An 8,116-nucleotide genomic window follows, 5' to 3' on the forward strand; every position below is an offset into this window, starting at 1 on the left:
CAGAATTTAAATTCTCGCACTGTATCTATGTCCATTTGAATTACGTTTTAGGCTCAACGATTCCCATTTCAATGCAGTATGTTAGCCATCAAGTTTCTAATACAAATGAAGTGCGCACAATTTAGTTTTTGGGTATATTTTTAAACTTGGATTTTATTGAGAAAATTAATGATATGTACTCTGAGTCTCTCGATTGATTCCTCGGTATTCCCCGTAACCTGATATCTATTTTAGCATAATAACATTATGAACTTTCTACTATTACTTGGTATATATAAATATACAACAATTTGCACTTCTCATGAAAACAAAATTACTTCTCATGACATCAAGGTCATTTAAATATCCTAGATATAAATATTTCAAGCATAGTCCGTTGAGAAAAGAAATCTTAGAATTGGATCTACGAAACACCACGCGGGTGCGTAAGCTGCCGAATGCTAGTCAGTTGAAATCTGCGTAGATGAACAGTGTTCTAGAGCGTTGGAATTAGCGCCTCTTTGAGGCTATTCACTTTCAGATCAATAAAATGTCTAGCAAACTTTGAAGTAATATGATTGAAGTACTTGGTATTATTATTTTCATGTTGCATATATGTTTGTCCTTTGAGTTTTTAAATATTACCACGTTCATTTCGATTCACTACCCATCAAACAGGTAAATCGCCATGAGTTCTGAGATTTTTAAAGATGGAAAGTATCTGAAAAGAATAAAATATAGTAATATCAAAGAAACAAATGAAAATTTGTAAGAATAATCCCATTTTCCACACAGTTCTCTTGTTGGTGAAAAACAAATAACAATTCGGGTGTTATTGGTAACGGAAAAATCTATGTTTGCTTGGACGGAAATTCCAGTTCAGCGTCGGGAAGCAGTTAACGTCAAATAATTTATAGCATCCGCCATTATGGCGAACGTGGAAAGCTGGATACTCTGTCTCGCTCAAACCAACAGCGAATAATCTAGCGACTACTTTAACGAACTATTTAAGGAACAGCTACTTTAACCGACCGTGTCCATTTAGCAAGTACGGTGTTGAACATAATCTGGAGATTAAAATAACAAATTGAGGGTGTAGCATTTCTGCATGCGGTGAATAAATTTCGCACCGTGTATATAACTGACAGCATGAATGTTTGTGTTGCTTCTTTCGTGCTTTATTGATGATGCTAACCTCTCAAGCAAAGTTTTCCAAAGCTTCAAATGTGGAACACGAAAACTAATGGACGAACACACACGCGCTAGAGACCCGAAGCCGATGACTTTAGCCGCTCGCCTCAACCACAGCTGTAAAAAGTTTCGTCGTTGGAAATAAAAATCGCATACCTACGTTCATGCTTTCTCGTGCGTTCGTTACGTTTGCTGCCATTTTGTTTCATGCTTTGGAAGGAAAGAAGAGGCGTGTCATTAAGGCTAACTGCACGCTAACTTGAAATAACCCAGTGACCGGGTCGTTTGTACCCGAATTTTTCAATGCTAGCAGTTGTCATAATCTGGGTATGTTTTCAAAATGGATTTGAGTCAGACGAACCCGAAATATGGGTAACCGGGGACTTAAACATTTTCGGATATAACAACAAGGCGTCGACGTCGTATGCCGGATTAATTGCTAGGGGATTTTGCTGAATGCAGCAAGAAAAAGGTAAGTATGGTCAAATGAACGGCAGCGGAGCATTGTCGGCACAGCCGGCAAGTGATATGCGTTTGGGGAAATTGTTTTCTTTAAAAAAAATTTACACAATAATAATTTTCTGGAGCGAAAATAGCTGGGTACCGGTTACCCAGATTTTTTCGCTTGTTCGGTTACCCAGATTTGAGTTTAGGTACCCGAACCCAAATTAGAGTAACCACGGTTTTGCCGAATCTGGGTCACTTTGACATGATTCTGGGTAGGTCCAGGTTAGCGTGTGCTTTTTGGTTTGGGTGGTTTGGTTCACTGAAAGGATTTCAAACCATAAAGTCACGTGTTTCAAATATGATTCTTCACTACTTGTCAATCATATGTTATCCACTAGCCTTACACGTCAATACAAAGTGTATGATCCAAGTTTGATTGGTAAAGCTTCTCATATCGATGTAACGTGTTTGATAATTGAAATCGATAGTTAAAATTGACAGATGTCATAGCCATTCACATTGGAAATTCAAATGTAATTGTCATGAAATTCAAAGTGATTTTTTTTTAAATCTATCATCTTATTTTCAACCACAACATTAAAAAGGGCGTAACTAGCGAACAACACAGGAAATGATTTACACAAAAACATTTTGGTGTTTTAGCATTTTAATTCAACTTATTTATTACAGCATCCGGTTTGTTTTGTCTGACTGTAGTATCCTTGCTAACTTCAGCATCGGCTTCGGTTTCCAATTCCAAGCTATTTACCGCTGACGATGGATTCATGCCTTCTTCAGTTGCAGGTCCATCAGCTATCTGTAGTAATTATTAGAATATGTGAATTGAGCCGAAAATGAAAAACCACACGCACAAACTCATTACCTCTACTTTCAAGCTCAGCAATCGTGATGACTGCGGCGCCAGAATTGACTCTTCGTGGGATTTCTTTGCGACCCTTACACGATTTGCTTCCGACGATCCGATGGAATTTTCGACATCTGGCAATCTTTGGTTTGATGACGGGATTGAATTAATTCCGGAGGAATCGCCGTCAACGAGACTCCCAACCGTTGAATCACCGGAATCGATGATTTTTTTTCTGAAAACATTAAACATTAAAAACTTTTTTGTTACAAAAAATCGTCAGTATATTGTTCACAAATTTAATGTGAATTACATTAGGATGTGCAGGTAAAACATTCGAAAAACGTGGGAAACTATATAAATAATCATATGTTGATATCAAATAAATTTATCGATTGGGAACATTAGGTTAGAACGTGTGGATTATTTTCAGTGTTGGTTTGGGTGGAATGATGGTGTAGTTTGGGCATTATGGGTGATTTGAACATAACGTTCGTTTTCATACACCTCCTTATTTCCATATTATGCGGCTTTTTTTTCATTTATATTTATGTGAATTGTTGATTTCATTTTCACAAATGTACTTGTACAATTATTACACAAAGGGATGCAAAATCAATGTATGACATACAACTATGTAGTATTATTGAACTTTAATATTACATTGGTGAAAAACACTACGTGGGAATCAGGAAAGTTGAAACATATCGAATTTTAGTCCACCGCACGATCGCATATTTGTAACATATGCATTTTTCCTTTCTCGTACAACAAAGTTGTACCGAAAGGCTATATGATTGCTAAAAAACTTGATAGAAGGCCCGGAGACCCATAGTGTTATATACCGATCGACTCAGCTCGACAAACTGAGGTGACGTCTGTTTTTTGTGTATGTGTGTGTATGTGTACAAATTTTGTAGGCACACTTTTAGAACTTAGAATTATCCGATTTACTCGCAACAAGTTGCATTCGACGGGGAATTGTTTGCTATTGGAAATGGGCCTGATCATTGCTTTTCAGAATTATTGAAAAACATTGTTTTTCCCCAAAGGTCCCCTTGAAAATTCAAAGAACAATTTTTTGAATGGTGGCAAGGCAAAATATTAAAATGATCGAAAAATGTGATCTATTCCCCAAAGAGCTTTTTTGACCTTTCTAATGTGATTTTTTCAATATATTTTATAATGCACGAGAAAGGCATCATCACTGCTAGGTGGATTAATCTGGGTTTTTCTTATCAGATAGAAACTACATTTGCAAACTGGATATCCATCCAATTGAAGAATAACGCCATTTTCTTTGTGCGGTGTACATACCTCCAGATCGAACACGTGAAGTTGACTACTTAGATGTCCAATGCCGTTCCGACTTCACCGTAGGCGAGGGTATGGCAGCGGCGGATGAGCTTCTTGTCATTGGCGACTTTAATTTTTCCAGTGTTTCGTAGAGACCATCTCACAATGGTTTCCTATATCCCGATGGAGAACGGTCAGTATTTCAGTCGGGTGCTTTGCATCTTCTCGATGACTACAGCACGGCGATGCTATCTCGAATCAATCATGTAGCGAATAAGAATCATCGTTGCTTGGACTTATGTTTTGTGAGCATGCAAGATGTCGCCGCAGCTCCAGCTCCCATGGTCAAGCTGGTCCTTTAGTTGTCCGAATTCCGGTGAGCCTAGCCAACGAGTTCGATGTATTTCCCGCTTCCGTGTCATACAATTTTCAGAAGGCCGATCATCAAAGCATTGTCGACGTACTCTGGTATGCGTTGGGTACGCTATACTTGCCGATAATGTCGAAAATGCTGCGTTGACTTTCTCACATATCTTGGCAAACGTTATGGAACGTACACACGGTCAAGCAGTTTGACCAACATTGACTCCTCCTCTCGTTTATTCAAACATCTATCAAGTTTTGCCAACAGCGGCACGAACAATCAATTTATTCGACCAACAATATCACACACGAACGACCGAAGCGCCAACTTGAGCACCAACCATCAAAAAATATATGGGGGTTTGAGCAACTTCACTACAAATGCTCAAACATGTTCGGCGAACCTTGACTCCACCCCCGACAACTCAAACCAAAATCAAACCGTTTTAATTTTTTCCAACCGAGCCGCCAACTGTCAAATGGTTGGTCGAACAACTTCACACACGTTCAAACAAAGCAGCAACCGAAGCGTTTTCTTGGGGGCGGAGTCAATGTTCGTCAAACTGCTTGACTGGTGTGTACGTTGCATTATAAGACGACATGTTCCCAAAAAGTACACAAGAATAGCTCTCATCTATTATGGTACACTCGGGAATTAAGAGAACTTAAAACTGTCAAGAGAGCTGCCTTAAGGAAATACACTAAATACCGCAAGTTTTCCTTAATGGAACGTACACACGGTCAAGCAGTTTGACCAACATTAACTCCACCTCTCGTTTATTCAAACATCCATCAATTTTCACCAACAGCGACACGAACAATCAATTTATTCGACCAACAATATCACACACGAACGACCGAAGCGCCAACTTGAGCACCACCCGGATAAAAAATATCATTAAAATATCATAATTTGTATTGTTCCAGCACCATTTAAAACAAAGTTTTTACCATTGAATATAATGGAATTTTGACAATAAAATCACATGAGAAATAATGGTTTTCCACGATAAAATGAATGGTAAATGGGACTTTTACAATAAAAAAGGGGGGTTGTTATGTATCTTTACAATAAAAAAATCGAAAATTTTCCATACAAAATTCGGAGCAAAACAATTGATTTTACGGTTCTTCAATGGGATGATTTCGAGCGACAAAACGATAGAAAACATAGTGTTTTAAAGGTTTTCAATTGCTTTTTCTATTGTTTTACAGTAGAAAAACAACAGGATTTAGAAAACATTATAATCCAATATTACAATAAAAATACAATACAATAAATTATTTTACAAATTATTTTATTTTGAATATAATTTTAATTCAGTTCAAACTTTTTCTCTTTCATTTTAACTCGCTTTGCTGTTATTTGGACATGGGTGCATAAACGCTGAAAATCGGCAAAGACGCAGCCCGCTATACGAATCGAAGGATCGGAGTTATTCTTGAACACATACATATAAACCTGTGAAAATGTAAATTATAAAAGAATGTCAGTTTTATTAGAAAAAGTACGTCGAGAACAAAAGAAAAAAAATACTTGCATCAGTTCTTATTATATATCCCTTTGGTGAGATTGGCCAATGATAGCCACTAACGCTCTTGAATCAGTGAAGGCACCGAGCAGCAGTATTTTATCATAAGCTTCATTTCTGAAAGAGAACAAAGATACATGTTACCAAAAATGTTCCGAATTACTTCGACGATGGAAATCAAGGACCCTCTTGAAGGTACTTTAAAGATTTCTCCCGCATCAATATCATCAGGTATTATGATGATAACATTTATTTTTTTTTGTTCGGGATGAGCCACTGCGCGCATCAAGAGCCCCGCACATAGGATACGTTTGCTTTTTACAGTTTTCCCATGGGAAATGTGTCAAAGCAACGTAAACGTATGCTATGTGCGGGGCTCTTTACAGTCGTGATTCGCTGGTTGGGATTATAATACATGTGTCATTTTGACGTAGAACTACGTCTGTCTTTTCTATATTGGGGTACACTTTACGATTGCAAAAAATCGAAAAACGTCACGAAAATATGATAGACTTTGATCGTTAATATCTCAGCCGTTTCTCGATGGATTTTCAATTTTCTTGGACCTTTCGATCAAGGAAGAGTCAACGCTTCATTCCCGATGTACACTGAACTCGTTTTTTACGCGTTTTATTTTTACACGAATCGCTTTTTATGCAATTTTTTTTCACTAGAATTTCGGGATTAACGCGATTCATTTAGACATATTTTGGAATTTATGCGGTTTTTTACGTTGTTTTAATTTACGCGGCCCATATCCTCCGCGTAAAAGCTGACTCCAGTGTGTTAAAATATGTATGTATGATTATTTACTACTGAACACTTGCTAACAGTTTAGCAATCGGTTTTGGTGAATCAGTCAAACTCGTAAATGCATCGCAAGTTTCTTCTTCCATAGCACTACATTCCAACTGGAACTCGGCCTGCTGTCAACTCACTCAATCTTAGCAGAAAATCACGAAAACCACCAGTACTGCCACGTAGTTCAACGTCACCTTTGCGTACAACCCGATTGGGCTGCACCTTTGAGTTTTTTAGTTGGGCCTCCGCTGGTTGGGCCATGGCCCATCTAAAAAGCATTCATACATCAAAATTCAATGCAAACGCCGAAAATGGGTTTTGACGTCATTGGACATCATTTGCGATGTTCAAGTTGAAATGCACGAGTTCAAATTGATAACAGAATTCGTTAATTGGGTCGAGTTTGTGACCCAAGCAGCGAAGCGCGACTGTACATTGAACTTTTGTAGTATAACACTTTAGATATTTACCTCGATTCAGAAGCCAGTGATCTACCGCTTGCCCAGCACCAAAAACAGCAATGAAAAAGACACTTCCTACACCATACAGTTTCATTATTTTTGTCTTTCTACTAATGATAAACAAAACTGTACACGCTAAAATTAATCCATCCATTCTCCGTGTGAAATGATAAGCATTTTTTTAATTCAAATTTTTATTACATTACATTTATAGACCTGCAATATGAAAATATATTCTTGAGAATCGATATATTTTTTTTTCATTGAATAAGCAAAGCTATTGTTATTTTATTGTTTTCAATTGTTATTTCATCAATATAATAAATCCATGAAAGATTCCAAAATTATATTATTTTTTTCTTTAAGACGGATTTCCTGATCATCCAGATAGAATACTTTCATAATTTGTTTAGTTTTTGGATGAGCAATGCTAAACATAAGCAAACAATAAAAATATTATAGAATGTATCGGTAACATTTAAATATATTGTACTTCTAATGTAAGTACAATAAAGATCTTTAACAACCGTGAAAATTTTACAATAAGCGTACAATAGTTTGTATTGTTTACCACATAATCTATTGTATTTCAATGGGTTATGTCATACAAGTTACTGTTAATTTTTATCCGGGCAACCATCAAAAAATATATGGGGGTTTGAGCAACTTCACTACAAATGCTCAAACATGTTCGGCGAACCTTGACTCCACTCCCGACAACTCAAACCAAAATCAAACCGTTTTAATTTTTTCCAACCGAGCCGCCAACTGTCAAATGGTTGGTCGAACAACTTCACACACGTTCAAACAAAGCAGCAACCGAAGCGTTTTCTTGGGGGCGGAGTCAATGTTCGTCAAACTGCTTGACTGGTGTGTACGTTGCATAAAGGATCACTACGTCAGACCCAACAACGTCTATAAACGGGTCAATCGTATATGCTATTCCCGTTATCAAAGTAAGATCCAAACCAATCTCAAAACGCATCCTAAACTGTTATGGGATAAAGTCAACAAACAATGCGGGGAATCTGGCCTCCCTTCGTCTATGACATTTCAAGGTGAAATTGTATCATCACTCTAGAAGATCTGTAGACAGTTTTCGCTAAAGTTTGCTGACGCTTTTACCGATGAACAGCTTACCGACACTGAACTACATCAGGCAACGAACAATGTTCCCCTAT

Source organism: Armigeres subalbatus, unplaced genomic scaffold (genome assembly GCF_024139115.2).
Source record: "Armigeres subalbatus isolate Guangzhou_Male unplaced genomic scaffold, GZ_Asu_2 Contig164, whole genome shotgun sequence".
NCBI classification, from domain to species: Eukaryota; Metazoa; Arthropoda; class Insecta; order Diptera; family Culicidae; genus Armigeres; species Armigeres subalbatus.